The sequence below is a fragment of the Hyla sarda genome, chromosome 8, assembly GCF_029499605.1.
Source record: "Hyla sarda isolate aHylSar1 chromosome 8, aHylSar1.hap1, whole genome shotgun sequence".
Taxonomy (NCBI): Eukaryota; Metazoa; Chordata; class Amphibia; order Anura; family Hylidae; genus Hyla; species Hyla sarda.
Window position 1 is genome coordinate 130,237,954 of NC_079196.1, and position 19,288 is coordinate 130,257,241.

Consider the following 19,288-nt stretch of genomic DNA (forward strand, 5'->3'; position numbering starts at 1 on the left):
TACTACAGTGGAGATTATTTTCCGTTTGAAACACAGAGCTGTCTGCTGACATCATGAGCACAGTGCTCTCTGCTGACATCTCTGTCCATTTTAGGAACTGTCCAGGGTAAAAGGAAATCCCCATAGCAAACATATGCTGTTCTGGACAGTTCATAAAATGGACAGAGATGTCAACAGATAGTTCTGTGTTTCAAAAAGAAAATAATTTCCGCTGTAGGGAACAGGAAGGATTAAGATTTTTTAATAGCTTTTGTAATAGAAGTAATTTACAAATCTGTTTAACTTTCTGGCACCAGTTGATTTAAAAAAAATAAGTTTTTCACCGGAGTACCCCTTTAATTGTATTTGCTCCCTTTCATTCTCCCTGGGGAGTGGGACGCAACAGGGATGCCCCCTGTCGCCGCTTTTGTTTGCGGTGGCAGTGGAGCCCCTGTCGCTCCTCATTCGGCAGGATTCTACTTATAAGGGCATGTGTCTGGGAGGGTGGGGGATGAACGTATAGGCCTATATGCAGAGGATATGGTTTTATTCATGTCCAGACCCAGGATTGTTCTTACTCATGTTATCCGCTTGATGAACAGGTTCAGAGTTTTCTCGGGCCTTTGTATCAACTGGACAAAATCAGTATTCATGCCTCTGCTGGAGGGAGATTGGCCTTCAGCGGTATGTGGCCTACCGGTTGTACAGTCCTTTAAATACCTAGGCATCTTTATCAATAAAGACCCCTCATTAGATGTACATTCTAATAGTTTTCCCTTGCTTCCTTATGTACGTACTAAATTTAAGATATGGGGTTCTCTTACAATGGCCGTATTAATCTGATTAAATTGAATATTCTTCATAATGCCTATATTGTCTGGAGAATTCTGCTGGCCCTGTCCCTAAGTTCTTTTTTGATTCTATCCAGTCCCTGATGTCTCCATTCATATGGGGACCGAATAAACGTAAGGGGGCCCTTTCGATCTTGCAACACCCTAAACAGGGGGCGGGGGCCACGGAGCGTGGCCTCCATTGTACTACTTAGGCAGTCAGCTCTGCTACCTACGGTCCTAGTTATTACCTTACCCCTTGCCCGGTTCTGAGCAAACCTTGGCTAGATTTATGCATACCATGTCACTGCATCCTCTCTTCACATTGGGAGGCTTGCTTCCCCTTCACAAAATTGCGATACAAGTTTGGAAGAGGCCAAGAGGATACATGCCTATACTGATATGCCGTCTGACCTACCACTGTGGCATAACCCTCACCTTCCTTCAGTTTCTGGGGTCCCAGGACTCTAGCTTCTGGAGTAGGGAGGGCATTGTTTCTTTGTCTGATATCTATACTGATGGAGTACTGATGTCCTTTACCCATATGCAGGAATCGTATAATGTTCATATGAACTCTTTTTACAAGTATTGGCAATTGCGTCATGCTTTTCAGGAGCAGCTCCTGGTGGGAAGCCCTCCGATCTCTGATTACCCCCTGATAGGGGTTTTGAAGTCTCAAGGTCCTAGAGGTCTGATCTTTGTCTTATACACCCACCTCATCCAGGCGAAAATTACCCACAAGCCTGTACCGGCTTAAAGACGCTTGAGGGATCATATACCTGAGATGTCTGCTAAACAGTGGGAGGAGGTTCAGGCATCTCACACCATGGTTTCTCCAGCGGCTAACAATAAATTGATTCAATGATATATTATTCATTACAGCTACATTACCCCTGTTAGACTGTTAGCCATGGGTCGTTCTTTCTCGGCGGAATGTCATCATTATCATGCACCTATGGTTAAAATAAAAGATGCATAGCATATACAATAAACTGATAAAGTACATAGATATAATGATAGATATCTATGTACTTTATCAGTTTATTGTATATGCTATGCATTTTGCATGCCTTGTCTATGCACTTTATTAATGCCAACACCCATTCATCTGGTTGGCTATCATATTCTTCATTAACTTGCGAATCACGCTTCAATGCGCTTCCTCTGCTCTGTACATTCACACTTTCACTCTGTACTAGTGTGCCAGTTTTATAGATCTTACAAATATACCGACACACACACATTAGTTACATTATGGCTTTGACACGGCATTTGTTTCCTTGTCCCGGCCCTCCGTGTTGCAGCGATATTGCATATAACCTTACGCTCGGCTCAGCAAAGCCGAGCGATCACCTTAGCAACGCATCCTTAGAAACACAGGCGCGTTCGCGTTGATCAGCTTCTCATGCCAGAGGCAGAAACAACGCATGCGCACCAATATCTCTCTCCACTCGGCTTGGTAAAAGCAGAATTCTTACCTTAACAACGCGTCCTTAGAAACACTGGCGTGTGTGCATTGACCCGCTTCCTCTGCAAACATACACGGAGATAATGCATCTCTTTTACAAGTTAAAATTCCAGCAACTTTTCACTCTACATTAGTAAGATACATGATTCACGCTATCAAACACTATTCTTATCCTGATATCTTCATCTTTATTTTATCTTTTTACATTCTTGTTTTTTGGGCACCTCCTACTTCCTGGCCACGCTCCCTCAGGTGTTTTGGCACCCTTTTTTCACATAAATACTAACCTGTTTGTTGTATGACAGCACACCTGATCTGAAGAAGAGTGGAGTCACCCTCGAAACGCGTAATCTGTCTATTATTCTAAAAATACATTTTCGTGTATACAATATTCAAAGGTATACATTGCGTTATTTGTGCACCACCTGATGACCCAACTGGCAGCGCCTGCACGAATGAGGTTCTTTTCCATTTTCCTTTTGATGCACCTATGGTGGACTTCTGCCATCTTATCTGGGACTGTTCCTATGTTGTGCAGTTCTGGACGGAGGTCCTACAGCTTTTAGCTACTTTTGTACATCCTAAAGAGATCCTCTACTTTGCTTATTTGGTGTCCCGGATGAGGAGGTGTGGCCACATCATGTTCGTGCTCTTCTTAGGGAGTCTCTATTCATGGCGCGTAAAACAGTGGCCTGGATGGACCCTAGACCTCCTACATGCTCTAAATAGAAGAAGTTGGTTAATGGGATTCCTCCCGTTCATGCACGTTGTCTACAAGCATAGGAAGTGTCCTGATAAATTCTACAAAGTATAGGGATACTGGTGCTCTTTCCTCTCACATAGTGTACACCTGCAGACATGCGCAACTTGCGCTCTTTGATACCTTGAGTATGTGTTCATTTGCCCTATGTATATGCTTTTTTACTTATGTAGTTCCATGTCTTCTCCTCTCCTCTGTGTGTCTCCATTTTCCTTCCCCTTTATCCCCTTATTTTAGAGGCAGCTTTGACACGAGTGTCCGTTAAGCTCTGTACTGTTACTGGTGGGTAAGGTAGGACAGAGATATTTCATCCATTCGATAGACTGGATTGTTATGTTTTATGTTCTCTTTTACTTTTGATGCCGGACTATCCTGCATAGTCTCTACAAGTCTACAGTCAGAATGATTATTTATGTACATTGGTATACATGTTTTGCTGTATTTTCCCTGTATGACTTCTGTAAACTGGTAATTTTTTAGTGTTCCAATAAAACAAATAAAAAGAAAAAATAATCTGAGTGTAATCATGGAGGAGGATGAGGAAAAGGCCAATCTACTGTATTTACAAAAGACAATCCAATGTCAGATAACAGGGGAAGGGACAAAGTAAATTCTCCAGCAAATTTCACCTTTTTAAACCAAGAAAAAGTGCTGAGCTGCAGCTGACATCCATCCCAGGCTTTTGCATCAATTATCGGGCCCTGTTGGCATCCATCCAGGGGTTTTGCAGCAATTAAGTACTATGCTAGAAAAGACCCTTTTTCCTAATATTTAAAGATTCTATAATGACAGGGATTATTCCACAGGACTGGCGCTTAGTAAATGTGGTACCAATATTCAAAAAGGGATCTTGGGAACTATAGGCCTGTAAGTTTGGCATCTGTTGTGGATAAGATTTGTGAAGTTTTTCTGAGAGATGATATTCTGGAATATTTTAATGAAAATGACCTTCTAAGGCTGGGTCCACACTACGTTTTGTCCCATACGGGAGCGCATACGGCAGGGGGGAGCTAAAAGCTCGCGCTCCCGTATGTGACCGTATGCGCTCCCGTATGCCATTCATTTCAATGAGCCGACCGGAGTGAAACGTTCGGTCCGGTCGGCTCATTTTTGCACCGTATGCGCTTTTACAACCGGACCTAAAACCGTGGTTGACCACAGTTTTAGGTCCGGTTGTAAAAGCGCATACGGCGCAAAAATGAGCCGACCGGACCGAACGTTTCACTCCGGTCGGCTCATTGAAGTGAATGGCATACGGGAGCGCATACGGTCACATACGGGAGCGCGAGCTTTTAGCTCCCCCCTGCCGTATGCGCTCCCGTATGGGACAAAACGTAGTGTGGACCCAGCCTAACACAGCACCAGCATGGGTTTATGCAGGAGCAGTCCTGTCAGACTAATCTGAGCATCTTCTATGAGGTAGTCAGTTATAGGTTGGAGCGGGGTGAAGTTGTGGATGTGGACTTTTCTAAGGCCTAAAGTGCATAAAATAGGCATGCTGGGACTAGTGGAGGATATATGTAAATGGATTAGCAACTGGCTCAGTGACAGGAGGCAGAGCGTGAGTATGAATGATACTCTGATTGGGTGACAGTTACTATTGGGGTATCACAGTGGTCAGTACTGGGTCAACTTTTCAATATTAATAATTACCTTGTAGAGGGATTACAAAGTAAAATTTATATATTTGGAGATGACATTAAACTGGGTAAGGGGATTACCACAGAGGATAGCTGGGGAAGCTGGAGGCTTGGCACAGACACTTGCACTTGGGACATAAAAACAAAATATACATTTATGTGCTAAATAATAAGACATTAGGTAACATTTCTACCCAGAAAGACTTTGGGGTACTGGTGGACAGTAAACTCAACTTTAGTGATCAGTGCCAGGCAGCTGCTGCCAAGGCTAAGAAAGTCATGGGATTTATCAAGAAAGGCATAGAGGCAAGTGACAAGGACATAGTTTTGCCTCTGTATAGGGATTCTTTACTGTAAGAGCTGGATTTTTCTCTAGAGTGTTATAACATTAGAGGTTATGAATACTAGATTTATGGGGATAGAACGTTAATCCAGGGATTTATTCTGATTGCCACATTGGGGTTGGGAAGGAATTTTTCCTCTGTGTCTGGGGCAATCGACATCAGCCTCATAGTTTGTTTTTTTGCCTTTCTCTGGATCAAGCATTTTAGGTTGAACTCGATGGATTCTTGTCTTTTTTCAACCTTACAAACTATGTTACTATATAACATTTAAGTATACATACTATAATTGTGTAGAGGCACTCTATATTTTGAACAGTAGTATAGAGCTCACTCTAAAGGTCACTTCTGGCCAGTCTGGTGTAAATGCTAAGGTTAATTTTTATTTAAGCTCCAGGTGGCATGCACTGTACTTGTACAGCACACTGCACTGTAACAATAATAATAATATAATTTTATTTATGTAGCGCAACAGATTCCACTGCACTTTACAGTTTTTGGGATACAAATAAAGCCAGTTATCACACATTGCAATATTACACACTTAATATTCATACAGGAGGAGTGAGGGCCCTGCTCATGAGAGCTTACAGACTATGAGGAATGGGGTTGAAACACATTTATTTATACAATAGTTAAGCCATATTTTTTAAATAGGGGAGATTACATAAAGGTGGGTGAACCAGTCCCTAGCGTATCTCCGAATGTCTAAAGTGCATAAAGAGTAGGGTGACACTGCCAAATATTTAGCTTATATCCCCAAGACCCAGAGATCTCAAAAGGGGCAACGTGGTAGTGGAGGCCTGCTGGAAAAGATGTGTCTTTAGGGCACATTTAAAACTGTGGATGTTGGGGTTAAGTCTGAGGTTTTGGGGTATCGCCTTACAGTGAACTAGTGCAGTACAATCAAAGTCTTGAAGACTGGAGTAAGAGGTTCGGATTGTAGAAGATGTTAGTTTTACATCATTAGCATTGTAGGATGGTAGACAGAGATGAGGGGGTAACCTGTGTAATAACTGACACAGGGGTGAAGCATCGGTGTAACAACTAGAGAGAAAGATGAGTCTGATAGTGACACACAATGTGCTGCCAGGACTTAATAGTGTCACACACTGTGCCACCAGGATATAATGGTGCCAACACTATGCTACAAGAACAGAAAAGTGCCACACTGTGCTGCAAGGATATAATGGTGCCACACACTATGCTGCCAGAATATAATCATGTCATACACTGTACTGCCAGGAAGGACATAATAGTGCCACACACTGTGCTGCAGGGGAATTATAGTGCCACACACTGTGTCGCCAAGTTACATTAGTGCCCAACGGATATAATAGTTCCGTACACTGGGCATCCTGGATAGAGTAGTGCCACACATTGTGTTTCCAAGACATAATAGTGCCACACACACATTGTGCTGCCTGGATATAACAGTGCCCAATGGATATAGTAGTTCCACACACTGCGCTGCCTGGATACAATAGTTCCACACACTGTGCTGCCTGGATACAATAGTTCCACACACTGTGCTGACTGGATATAATAGTTCCTCACACTGTGCTGCCTGGATATAGTAGTACCACACACTGTGCTGCCTGGATATAGTATTTCCACACACTGTGCTGCCTGGATATAGTAGTTCCAAATTATTATGCAAATTCTATTTGACCCAGGACATACAAGTATGCTCTGACATCCTGGAACTTAAGGACACGGGGCGTACCTGTACACCCGTGGGAATTTCGGTTCCCGCCACTCGCCGGGCAGGGACCGGACCGAGATGCCTGCTAAAATTCCCCCTTGTCGGCGATCGCCGCAAGTTGCCGGTCAATTCCGACCGGCAATTAGCGGTGATTCCGGGTCAATCAGGCCTCTGTGACCTGGAAAAATAGGGTAATACGGTAAGCCTCTGAGATGGCACCTATCACCCTTTACCAGCAGGAGAGAGGTTGTATGGGTGCCACCTCACGATCACGTGATTGATCGGTCTAGACGACCGATCAATCACCGAGCCTGCTGGGCAGTGATCGGCTGGCGATCGGGAAAGTCGGGGGTCCCTTACCTGTCCATTAGGGCAGGCGGGAGTCCCTGGCATTGGCGTTTAGGGTCCCTGGCATCGGGGGAGGACCCCGGGTGGCGGTGGCAGCAGCGTCTTCAGTGGCAGAGGGATCCAACAGCAGGAGGTGAGTTGTTCGCCTCCTGCTTTGCTTAGCAACAACTCCTAGCATGCACAGCCAAAGGGCATGCTGGGAGTTGTAGTTTTCCAACAGCTGGTGGCTAAACTACAACTCCCAGCATGCTCTTTGGCTGTTTGTGCATGCTGGGACTTGTAGTTATGCAACAACTGGAGACACAATTTTTCTATGAAAAAGTGTGCCTCCAGCTGTTGCATAATTGCAACTCCCAGCATGCACAGACAGCCAAAGGGCCTACTGGGAGATGTAGTAGTGTGCCTCCAGCTGTTGCGTAACTACAGCTCCCAGCATGCCCTTCAGATGTCTATGCATGCTTAGAGTTGTTGCTAAGCAACAGCTGAAGGCACACTGGTTGCGAAACAGAGTTTTTTTTACTTAACTCAGTGTTTCGCAACCAGTGTGCCTCCAGTTGTTGCAAACTGACTGACAGACCGTACATGCTGGGAGTTGTTGTTTTGCAACAGCTGGAGGCACACTGGTTTTGAAACACTGCGTTAAATAACAAACTCTGTGCCTCCAGCTGTTGCATAACTGCAGTTCCCAGCATACACGGACAGCCAAAGGGCATGCTGAGAGTTGTATTTTTGCAACAGCTGGAGGTTTGCCCCCCCCCCCCCCCCATGTGAATGTACAGGGTACATTCACATGGGTGGGGGTTTACAGCGAGTTTTCCTCTGCAAGCTTGAGCTGTGGCAAATTTTCCCGATTAGCTAGGACGCGAGCGGAGGTCCCTTTACCTGTCTCCGCCACGTCCAATCTGGGTTTGTTTGCTCCAAGCCTGAGCTACAGGCTTGAGCAATCGAGCCCCTATCTCGCTGATCCATGCAAAGCTATGGCTTTGCAGGGATCAGCATAAGAGATCAGTGCGTGCAGTGCTGTAGCTCCCTATGAGAGCTATAGCACTGCAAAGGTAATTTAACCCCTTCCCTAATAAAAGTTTGAATCACCCCCCTTTTCCCATTAAAAAAAAAAACTTTCATTAAAAATAAACATATGTGGTATCGCAGCGTGCAGAAATGTTCGAACTATAAAAAAAAAAAAAATATATATATATATATATATATATATATAAATATATATATAATTGGACGGTCAATGGCGTACGTGCAAAAAAAAGGTCCAAAATAGTGTATTTTTGGTCACTTTTTATATCATGAAAAAATGAATAAAAAGCAATCAAAAAGTCAGATCAATACAAAAATGATACCGATAAAAACTTCAAGAAACGGCGCAAAAAATGTGTTCTCATACCGGCCCGTACGCGGAAAAATAAAAAAGTTATAGGGGTTGGAAGATGAGAATTTTTAACATATACATTTTCCTGCATGTAGTTATGATTTTTTTCTGAAGTACGACAATATCCAACCTGTTATTTTTACCAAAAATGCACTGCGTAGAAACGGAAGCCCCTAAAAGTTACAAAATGACATTTTTTCTTCAATTTTGTCGCACAATTAATTTATTTTCCGTTTCGCTGTGGATTTTTGGGTAAAATGACTAATGTCACTGCAAAGTAGAATTGGTGGCGCAAAAAACAAGCCATCATATGGAATTTTATGTGCAAAATTGAAAGCGTTATGATTTTTAGAAGGTGATGAGGAAAAAATGAAAATTCAAAAACTGAAAAACCCTGAAAAACCCCTAAAAGGTGTTAACCCCTTAAGGACACGTGACGTACTGGAACGTCATGTGTCCGCTCCCGATCTATAACGCGGGGCCACGCCGTGGCCCCGCGTCATAGCGGGTCAGGCCCGGCCTCTAACAACGGCCGGGACCCGTGGCTAATAGCGCGCACTGTTCCGAGTGCTATTAACCCTTTAGACGCGGCGTTCAAAGTTAGGTCAGTGGGCTGTTTGCGATAGCCGCAGCGAAATCGCGGCATCCTGAACAGCTTACAGGACAGCAGGAGGGTCCCTACCTGCCTCCTCGCTGTCCGATCGCCGAATGACTGCTCAGTGCCTGAGATCCAGGCATGAGCAGTCAAGCGGCAGAATCATCGATCACTGGTTTCTTATGAGAAACCAGTGATCAATGTGAAAGATCAGTGTGTGCAGTGTTATAGGTCCCTATGGGAGCTATAACACTGCAAAAAAAAAAAAAGTGAATAAATATCATTTAACCCCTTCCCTATTAAAAGTTTGTATCACCCCCCTTTTCCCATAAAAAAAAAAAACAGTGTAAATAAAAATAAAAATAAACATATATGGTATCGCCACGTGCGGAAATGTCCGAATTATAAAAATATATCGTTAATTAAACCGCACGGTCAATGGCGTGCGCGCAAAAAAATTCCAACGTCCAAAATAGTGCATTTTTGGTCACTTTTTATATCATGAAAAAATGAATAAAAAGTCAATAAGTCCTATCAATGCAAAAATGGTACTGTTAAAAACTTCAGATCACGGCGCAAAAAATGAGCCCTCATACTGCCCCATACGCGGAGATATAAAAAAGTTATAGGGGTCAGAAATTACAATTTTAAACGTATTAATTTTCCTGCATGAAGTTATGATTTTTTCCAGAACTACGACAAAATCAAACCTATATAAGTAGGGTATCATTTTAACCATATGGACCTACAGAATAAATATCAGGTGTCATTTTTACCGAAAAATGTACTACGTAGAAACGGAAGCCCCCAAAAGTTACAAAACTGTGTGTTTTTTTTTCAATTTTGTCTCAATATGATTTTTTTTTCCGTTTCACCGTAGATTTTTGGGCACAATGACTGATGTCATTACAAAGTAGAATTGGTGGCGCAAAAAATAAGCCATCATGTGGATTTTTAGGTGCAAAATTGAAATAGTTATGATTTTTTAAAGGCAAGGAGCAAAAAACGAAAATGCAAAACGGAAAAACCCCCGGTCCTTAAGGGGTTAAGGAGGACTTGGCCCAGCCAACTCGAAGGCCTGAGAGAGAGCCAAACTGGTCAAGGAAGCCTATGAGGGAGAGAAGAGAGCCCTCTGCATCAGCCATATACACCAATGTATCATCAGCGTACATGGAAACCTTTTCAACAATAGGCCCTCTAGGGAAACCACAGATTCTGGGGTCAGTGTGGATTGCTGCAGCAAGAGGCTCAACCACAAGCGCAAAAAGTAGAGGGGACAGCTGGAAACCTTGCCTAGTCCCCCGACCCAAAGGCAAAGAGTATGAAATATCTTAAAGAGGTTATCCAGGAAAAAACTTTTTTTTATATATCAACTGGCTCCAGAATGTTAAACAGATTTGTAAAATACTTCTATTAAAAAATCTTTATTCTTTAAAGGGGTATTCCAGGCCAAAACTTTTTTTTATGTATCAACTGGCTCCGGAAAGTTAAACAGATTTGTAAATTACTTCTATTAAAAAATCTTAATCCTTCCAATAGTTATTAGCTTCTGAAGTTGAGTTGTTGTTTTCTGTCTAACTGCTCTCTGATGACTCACGTCCCGGGAGCTGTGCAGCTCCTATGGGGATATTCTCCCATCATGCACAGCTCCTGGGACGTGACATCATCATTGAGCAGTTAGACAGAAAACTTCAGAAGCTAATAACTATTGGAACGATTAAGATTTTTTAATAGAAGTAATTTACAAATCTGTTTAACTTTCTGGAGCCAGTTGATATATACAAAAAAGGTTTTGCCTGGAATACTTCTTTAAGTTGGAGGCATTTAACATTGATATCAGTAGCCCTACCTGGCATAAACCCAGTTTTGTCAGGATGAATGATAGAGGCAATGATACCATTGAGGCGAGTAGACATAATCTTGGCCATAAGCTTGATGTTAACATTAAGAAGTGAAATGGGTCTATGAAAGAGTGTTTTTAAACCTTTGGGGACAGAGCCCATTTTGACCTTAAAGGAGTAGTCCAGTGGTGAAAAACTTATCCCCTATCCTAAGGATAGGGGATAAGTTTGAGATCGCGGGGGGTCCGACCGCTGGGGCCCCCTGCGATCTCTCTGTACGGGGCCCCGGCTCTCCGCCGAGATAGCGGGTGTCGACCCCCGCACGAGGCGGCGGCCGACACGCCCCCTCAATACATCTCTATGGCAGAGCCGGAGATTGCCGAAGGCAGCGCTTCGGCTCTGCCATAGAGTTGTATTGAGGGGGCGTGTCGGCCGCCGCCTCGTGCGGAGGTCGACACGCCCCCTTCCCGCGGGCTGTCGGGGCTCCGTACAGGAGATCGCAGGGGGCCCCAGCGGTCGGACCCCCCGCGATCTGCAACTTATCCCCTATCCTTAGGATAGGGGATAAGTTGCTCACCACTGAATCACCACTGGACTACTCCTTTAAGGACCAGAGCATTTTTAGCAATTCTGACCACTGTCACTTTAAGCATTAATAACTCTGGGATGCTAGTACTTATGAATTTGATTCAGAGATTGTTTTTTTTTTTTTTTTTACATATTCTACTTTATGTTTGTGGTAGTTAGTCAATACTTGCATGCTTTCTTGGTGAAAAATTCCCAAATTTCATGAAATTTTTTTATTTTTTTAAATTTTTATAACTTTGTACATTATTGTATATGGGAATCAATATATATGTCTACTTTATGTTGACATCATAAAGTTTACATGTTTTTACTTTTTGAAGACATCAGAGGGCTTCAAAGTAAAGCAGCAATTTTCCAATTTTTCAAGTAAATTTCAAAATCTGATTATTTTAGGGACCAGTTCGGTTTTGAAGTGAATTTGAGGGTCTTTATGTTAGAAATACCCCATAATTAACCCCATTATGAAAACTGCACCCCTCAATGTATTAAAAATTACATTCAGAAAGTTTGTTAACCCTTTAGGTGTTTCCCAGGAATAGCAGCAAGGTGAAGGAGAAAATTAAAAATCTTCATTTTTTACACTAACCTGTTCCTGTAAACCCATATTTTTTTTATTTTTACAAGGGGTAAAAGGAGAAAAAAAAAAATTGCTCTGTGGGTGCCCTACAATGCTCAGAAGGGAGGGAGCGACAATGGAATTTTGTATTTGGTTGGACTAGAAGTCTGGGGCCATGTGCGTTTACAAAGCCAACATGGTGCCAGAACGGTGAACACCCCCCCCCCCACATGTGACCCCATTTCGGAAACTACACCCCTCACGGAACGTAAGGTGCAGTGAGCATTTACATGCCACTGGCATTTGACAGATCTTTGTAACAGTGAACTGTGCAAATTAAAAAAAAAAAATTTCATTTTCACCGACCTCTGTTTAAAAAATCTGTCAGACACCTGTGTGGTGTAAATGCTCACTGTACCCCTTGTTACTTTCCGTGAGGGGTATAGTTTGCGAAATGGGGTCCATGTGGGTATTTATTTTTTTGATTTTATGTCAGAACCGCTGTAACCAGCACCCACCCCTGTGCAAATCACCAGTTTAGGCCTCAAATGTACATAGTGTGCTCTCACTCCTGAGCCATGTTGTGTGCCGCAGAGCATTTTACGTCCACATATCTTGTATTTCCGTACTTGGGAGAAATTGTGTTACAAATTTTGGGGGCCTTTTTTTCCTTCTACCTCTTATGAAAATGAAAAGTATGGGCATGTTGGTGTAAAAAAAAAATTACGCTAACATGCTGGTGTAGATCCCAACTTTACCTTTTCATAAGGGGTAAAAGGAGAAAAAGCCACCAAAAATTTGTAGCGCAATTTCTCCCGAGTACGGAGATGACCCATGTGTGGCCCTAAACTGTTGCCTTGAAATACGCCAGGGCTCCGAAGGGAGAGAGTGCCATGCGCATTTGAGGCCTAAATTAGGGATTTTCATAGGGGTGTTCCCGGACAGGGTGCCACCAGGTGTTGCAAAACTCCCAACATGCCTGGACAGTCCATGGCTGTCTGGCAATACTGGGAGTTATTTAGCAACAGCTGGAGGCTTTGTTTTGGAAAAACTGACGTACAAGATTTTTTAAATTTTTATTGGGGGGGCGCGACAATGTAAGGGTCTAGTGTATATGTTGTATTTTACTCTTTATTTAGGGTTAGTGTAGTGTAGTGTTTTTAGGGTACATTCACATGGGCAGGGGTTTACAATGAGTTTTCCGCTCCAACGGAAAATTGGCCGCATCTCAAACTTGAAGCGGGAAACTTGCGGTAAACCCCCGCCTGTGTGAATGTACCCTGTACAAAACTACAACTCCCAGAATGCACTGACAGACTCTGCATGCTGGGAGTTGTAATTATGCAACAGCTAGAGGCACACTAGTTGGGATTGGGAAACACTGAGTTAGGTAACAGACTACCCAAGTGTTTCTGCACCACTGTCTGTCTGTTTTCTAGCTCAATGTTTCCCAACCCATGTGCCTCCAGCTGCTTCAAAACTACAACTCCCAGCATGCATGGTCTGTCAGTGCATGCTGGGAGTTATAGTTTTGCAACAGCAGGAGACACATGGGTTGGGGAACACTGAGTTAGGAAAAATACAATGTTTCCCAACCAGTGTTCCTCCATTTGTTGCAAAACTACAACTCAAAGCATGCCCAGACAGCCGAAGGGCATGTTGGGAGTTGTAGTTATGCAACAACTGGAGGAGAACAGTTTGGAGGCCACTGTGAAGTTGCAAAACTTCAACTCCAAGCACGCCCAGACTAGCACGCCCAGGCAAGCTGTGAGTTGAAGTTCAGCAACATATGAAGGGTCAGATGTTGCCGAACCACAACTCCCAGCATGCCTGGACAGTTTTGGCATGCTTTGAATTGACATCTGTAGCGCTACAGTTTGGACACCACTGTATAGTGGTCTCCTAATAGTGCCCTTCCAGATGTTGCAAAACTACAACTCCCAGCATGCTAAGACTGTCCAGGCATGCTGGGAGTTGTAGTTCTGCAACATCTGAAGTGCCAGATGTTACAGAACTACAACTTCCAGCATGCCTGGACTGTCTGGGCATGCTGACAGTTGTAGTTCTGCCACATTTGGAAGAACACAGTTGTCCCCAAACTGTGGCCCTCCAGATGTTGCAAAACTACAAGTTGTAGTTTTGAAACAAATAGAAGCAGCAGTGAAGATCACTTCACTGCTACCTCTGACGGTGCGGCTCAAGGTACCTGCCACCGGTCCCCGCGTGCCAAAGGTACCTGCCGCCGATCCCTGCGTGTCAAAGGTACCTTCTGCCATCTTCCCTCACTCTGTACGGGCTTCCAGGGGTTGGCAGAGTGGGGAATCTCAACTGTCACCCCCCACCCCTGCCCTGCAATTCTCTGGTCAGTCCTGATCGGCCAATCGCAGGGGATAGGAGCAGGTGGCACCACTGCCACCTCGCTCCTATCTTTCAGGATGGTCGGAGCTGTCTCTGACAGCTCTGATCATCCCTATTTTCCAGGCTATCGGGTCACCAAAGACCTGATCAGCCCGGAATCGCCGATCTGAATTGGTCTCATGGCCGTACAGGTCTCAAGATCTCTGATCGTCTGCGTCACCTGCTCAACTGTAAAGGAGACATCTATCACATCAGTCTGTGCTCGACTAAGAGGAGGAAAGGACAACCCGACCAAAAAAGAAAGAATCTCACTTGTATCAGAACGAGATTGAGAGGAGTAAAGAAAACAGTAGAAGTTATAAAACACAGAGGTAATAGCAGGGGATCTGACACCAGAGACCCAGCTGCGTCCTGTACACAGGGAATTGATGCCACACGACGACTCGTCACCGCCAAATAAGCAAGGAGCTTCGCATTTCTGTCTCCATACTCAAAAAGGGACACCTCTCTATCAGACAATTTCAACTGAACTCTACCTCATTGGATAACCAAGAGACCGCTGTGCTTTAGCCCAGACCCGCTCGTTATCAACCTCCGACTGCAATGCCCTCTCTAGTCGATCTGATCTCCCTCTGACCAGCGAGTCCCGCAATAAAGGCTCCCCGCATCGTGGCTTTATAGGCATCCCACTGAACCAGGGTATCAGGGTGAGAAATGTTATACACCCAATTATCCATATGAGAAACCCCCAAAGCCTCAGATTGTGACCACCCAGGGTGCATGCCCAGATGTAGGACAGGGGCCTAAATTAAGGATAAGGACTATGGCAGAATGTTCTGAGATCCCTCTACTGGTATAAGAAATATCTCTTATCGCCTGGAGAAGATCTGCCGACACCAAGGCCAAGTCCCTTCGGGAGAAGGACTTGTGGGCCACGGAATAGATGGAAAAAATTGACTCAGTCTGGTACTTTTACCTCCAGAGGTCATTGAGGCCCAGCGTCAGCTGCCATGAAGTGAATAAAGAAAAGCCAGGATCAGCAGCGGTGGTGCAATCGACTAGAGGATCAAGAGCCACATTGAAGTCCCCTACAAAAAGAGGAGAAAGAAACAAGCCTATCTGTAATCAACTCCAGGATAGAGATCTGGAACAGAGGAGAAACATAGACAGACATCAGAAGTAAACTAAGAGATTTAACAGTACAGTGCAAAATTACAAACCTCACAAAGTGATCACACACAGCCTCAGACACAACCAGAGGCAATGATTAAGAGACTTAGACCGAAACCTTCTTGCAAAGTTAGAATAAGAAGCAGGATAACCCCTTGCTATCCAAGCCCTCTTAAGGACCAAAACCTTCTGTCCAGTGATATGAGTCTCCTGAAGGCATATTAAATTAGGGGACTGATGTTTCACAAAATCCACCCAAAGAACCCTCTTAAAATTGTTACTCCGAGCGCTCCGGGTCCCCGCTCCTCCCCGGAGCGCCCGCTGACCGGGTGCGCTGCGAAAATGTCCCCAGCCAGGATGCGATTTGCGATGCGGGACGCGCCCGCTCGCGGTGCGCATCCCGATCCGCTTACCAGACTCGCTCCCTGTCTGTGCTGCCCCGGCGTGCGCGGCCCCGCTCCCTAGGGCGCGCAGGCGCCGGGTCTTTGCGATTTAAAGGGCCGGTGCGCCACCTGTGTACTTCCCTATATTACCTCACTTCCCCTACACTTCCTTGCCGGATCTTGTTGCCATTGTGCCAGTGAAAGCATTCCTTGGGTGTTCCTAGCCTGTGTTCCAGACCTCCTTGCCGTTGCCCCTGACTACGATCCCTGCTGCCTGCCCTGACCTTCTGCTACGTCCGACCCTGCTCTTGTCTAATCCCTTGTACCGCGCATATCTCAGCAGTCAGAGAGGTTGAGCTGTTGCCGGTGGATACGACCTGGTTGCTACCGCCGCTGCAAGTCCATCCCGCTTTGCCGCGGGCTCTGGTGAAAACCAGTAGCAACTTAGAACCGGTCCACCGACACGGTCCACGCCAATCCCTCTCTGACACAGAGGATATACCTCCAGCCTGCCGAATCCTGACAGTAGATCCGGCCATGGATCCCGCTGAGGTCCCGATGCCAGTTGTCGCTGACCTTACCACGGTGGTCGCCCAGCAGTCGCAACAGATAGCGCAACAAGGCCACCAGCTGACTCAACTAACTGTGATGCTACAGCAGCTTCTACCACAGCTTCAGCAACCATCTCCTCAACCAGCTCCTGCACCTCCTCCGCAGCAAGTGGCCGCATCCAGCCTCCGTTTATCATTGCCGGACAAGTTTGATGGGGACTCTAAACTTTGCCGTGGTTTTCTCTCGCAATGTTCCCTGCATTTGGAGATGATGTCGGACCAATTTCCAACTGAAATTTCAAAGGTGGCTTTCGTGGTCAGCCTTCTGTCTGGGAAAGCCCTGTCATGGGCCACACCGCTCTGGGACCACAATGATCCTGTCACTGCCTCTGTACACTCTTTCTTCACGGAGATTTGAAGGGTCTTCGAGGAACCAGCCTGAGCCTCTTCTGCCGAGACTGCCCTGCTGAACCTGGTCCAGGGTAATTCTTCTGTTGGCGAGTACGCCATCCGATTCCGTACTCTCGCCTCCAAATTGTCCTGGAATAACGAGGCCCTCTGCGCGACCTTCAAAAAAGGCCTATCCAGTAACATCAAAGATGTGCTGACCGCACGAGAAATCCCTGCTAACCTGCATGAACTTATTCATCGGGCCACCCGCATTGACATGCATTTTTCCGAAAGGCGCCAGGAGCTCCGCCAGGATATGGACTTTGTTCGCACGAGGCGGTTTCTCTCCCCGGCTCCTCTCTTCTCTGGTCCGCTGCAATCTGTTCCTGTGCCTTCCGCCGTGGAGGCTATGCAAGTAGACCGGTCTCGCCTGACACCTCAAGAGAGGACACGCCACCGCATTGAGAACCTATGCCTGTACTGTGCCAGTACCGAACACTTCTTGAAGGATTGTCCTATCCGACCTCCACATCAGGAAAGACGCACACCGATTCCGCACAAAGGTGAGACAGCTCTAGGTGTGAACTCTGCTTCTCTACGTCTTACTGTGCCTGTGCGGATTTCTTCTTCTACCTTCTCCTTCTCAGCTGTGGCCTTCTTGGATTCCGGATCTGCAGGAAATTTTATTTTGGCCTCTTTCGTTAACAGGTTCAACATCCCAGTGACCAGTCTCGCCAGACCCCTCTACATCGCCTCTGTTAATGGTGAAAGATTGGACTGTACTGTGCGTTACCGCACGGAACCCCTCTTAATGTGCATTGGACCCCATCATGAAAAGATTGAATTTCTGGTCCTCTCTAACTGCACTTCTGAAATTCTTCTTGGACTACCTTGGCTTCAACGCCATTCCCCTACCCTCGATTGGACCACCGGGGAGATCAAGAACTGGGGTACTACTTGCCACAAAAAGTGCCTTATGTCTGCTCCCAGTCCTGTCAGTCAAAACCCTATGGCTCCTCCGATACCAGGTCTCCCCAAGGCCTATGCTGATGTTTTTTGCAAAAAACAAGCAGAGACTTTGCCTCCTCACAGGCCTTATGACTGTCCTATTGACCTCCTCCCTGGTACTACTCCACCCCGGGGTAGAATCTATCCTCTGTCTGCTCCGGAAACACAAGCCATGACGAAGTACATCCAAGAAAATTTAAAAAGGGGATTTATCCGCAAGTCTTCCTCCCCTGCCGGAGCTGGATTCTTCTTAGTCTCCAAAAAAGACGGCTCCTTACGACCTTGCATTGATTACCGCGGTCTTAATAAAATCACTATAAAAAACCGCTATCCCCTACCTCTTATCTCCGAACTCTTTGACCGCCTACGTGGCGCCAACATCTTTACCAAATTGGATTTAAGAGGTGCATATAATCTCATCCGCATCAGGGAAGGGGACGAGTGGAAGACCGTGTTTAACACCAGAGATGGACATTTTGAATATCTGGTTATGCCTTTTGGGCTTTGCAACGCCCCTGCCGTCTTCCAGGACTTTGTAAATGAAAATTTTTCGTGATCTATTATATACCCAATGGGCAAGTGGAAAGAGTTAATCAGGTTCTTGGTGACTATTTGCGACATTTTGTTTCCTCCCGCCAGGATGACTGGGCCGATCTCCTACCATGGGCCGAATTCTCGTACAATTTCAAAGTCTCTGAGTCTTCCGCTAAATCCCCATTCTTTGTGGTGTACGGCCGTCACCCTCTTCCCCCCCCCCTCCCCACTCCCATGCCTTCTGGTTTGCCCGCTGTTGATGAGGTGAACTGGCGACTTCTCCACCATCTGGAAAGAGACTCAAAAATCTCTCCTACAGGCCTCATCCCGGATGAAAAAACATGCCGACAAAAAAAGAAGAACTCCTCCTGTCTTTTCTCCTGGAGACAAAGTGGCTCTCTGCCAAGTATGTCCGCTTTCGTGTCCCCAGTTATAAACTGGGACCACGTTATCTTGGTCCTATTAAAATCAAATGCCAAATCAACCCTGTCTCCTACAAACTCCTTCTTCCTACTTCTCTCCGTATTCCTAATGCTTCTTAACCGCTTCTCTCCTAAGGTTGTTGCTACTACTCCTGTTTCCGGGTCCTCTGACATCTTCTCGGTTAAAGAAATTCTGGCACCCAAGACGGTCAGAGGTAAAAAAAAAAATCTTGTAGATTGCGAGAATTGCGGCCCGGAGGAGAGGTCATGGGAACCCGAGGACAACATCCTTGACAAGGACCTTATCCACAAATTCTCAGGTTCTAAAAAGAGGGGGAGACCCAAGGGGGGGGGGGTACTGTTACGCCGAGCGCTCCGGGTCCCCGCTTCTCCCCGGAGCGCTCACAGCGTTCTCCTGTTCGCAGCGCCCCGGTCAGACC

At 45.5% G+C, this 19,288-nt stretch overlaps 1 protein-coding gene and 1 long non-coding RNA gene across 8 annotated transcripts in view; one reads left to right on the forward strand and one right to left on the reverse strand.

The window, feature by feature from the left end:
* The window catches only part of LOC130284828 (glucose-1-phosphate thymidylyltransferase-like), a 548,309-nt gene that overhangs the window by 241,262 nt on the left and 287,759 nt on the right, over positions 1-19,288 (forward strand). The window lies entirely within an intron of this gene.
* The window catches only part of LOC130284832 (uncharacterized), an 82,009-nt gene that overhangs the window by 61,350 nt on the left and 1,371 nt on the right, over positions 1-19,288 (reverse strand). The window contains exon 2 of the long non-coding RNA XR_008847157.1: positions 15,367-15,478. This is a non-coding gene — a long non-coding RNA (uncharacterized LOC130284832). The remainder of the gene's footprint in view (positions 1-15,366; positions 15,479-19,288) is intronic.